The following is a 1,292-nucleotide window of genomic DNA, read 5'->3' as shown; positions in this document are numbered from 1 at the left end:
CAAGTTCCAAGAGCTGGGATTTGATTGGGCTTCAAGGCTGGTTCACTACATGCTCGGTTTCTAGCTGGACATAAAGAAGAAGTATGAGCTGTGGAGTCTCGTTGATCCACAACATGTGAGGTTTTCACTGTTAGAGTTTGAAAACCTCATTGGTCTAAAATGCGAGTACATCGAGGACCTTGAGAGACCTCACTGTGTTGTTACAAAGGAGTTGACTTCTTTTTGGGAGATGTTGGGAGTTCATGTCGAAGCTCGGCCATCTACTCAGGAGATAATAGCAGGATTTGAGAGATGCGAAGGGTGGTCTCGAGATGATCGCAAGCGGCTCGCGGACCTTGCCATCTTCACTGGATACATTGAAGGGAGAAAGTATTCAACCCCTACACGGGTTAGTCTGGCAAGGCTAGTGATGGAGGTAGAACGGTTTGAGAATTATCCATGGGGGAGACTCGCGTTTAAGGTGCTGATGGACTCTGTGAAGGGCATAGATATTTCGGGTTGTTACACTATTAATGGGTTTGCGCAAGCTCTCCAGATCTGGGTGTACACAGCCCTGCCGGAATTGGGTGCTAATTATGGTAATCCTCTACCAAACAATACGTCTCCACCGATGCTGGCTTACAAGGGTCGCAAAGGACTCAAACAGTTTAAAGAGGCTATCCTAAGTCAGGTATTTACTTCAATCTGGACGACTTCGCAGAAGACTTATAATTAAGTCGTCTGATAAGTCTTCCAACTGGACGACTTAGTAGAGGACTTATAATTAAGTCGTCTGGGAAGACTATCCACACTACTTAATTATAAGTCTTCTACTAAGTCTTCCAGCTGGAAGACTTTCCGGACGACTTAATTATAAGTCGTCTGCGAAGTTCTTTCTTTCCATCTTTCTTAATCCGTCAAATATCTAAGTTCATATCTTCTATTTACTGCAGACTAGGATGATCAACTTTGTTCAGAAGGACATTGGTCAAATGTTTCCAAAATGGGAGTTTGATGTTGAGGACAAGCCCGCGGAGAACATAATTGAACTCATGTTTGTGAAGAAACCGTGGAAGTGGACCATGGATTTCTGGGAAGTCACCGATACTTGGGTCAATACAAAGCCGACGGTTGTGAGTCCAGCGAAGAAAAAGGTAGTGAAGGAAGACAGTCCAAGACCTCGGAAGAAAGCTCGTAAAGACGCACCTGCAGAAGCTAGTGAAGAGGCAGCTGCAGAGGCTAGTGAAGATGTGACTACGACTGTTGGTGGGTTGACCAAAGAGGATATTAAGTTCAAGGACATAGCTGATGCA

Source organism: Brassica oleracea, chromosome C6 (genome assembly GCF_000695525.1).
Source record: "Brassica oleracea var. oleracea cultivar TO1000 chromosome C6, BOL, whole genome shotgun sequence".
Lineage (NCBI taxonomy): Eukaryota > Viridiplantae > Streptophyta > Magnoliopsida > Brassicales > Brassicaceae > Brassica > Brassica oleracea.
The sequence above is the reverse complement of the archived record's forward strand: the minus strand, read 5'-3'. Positions refer to the sequence as shown.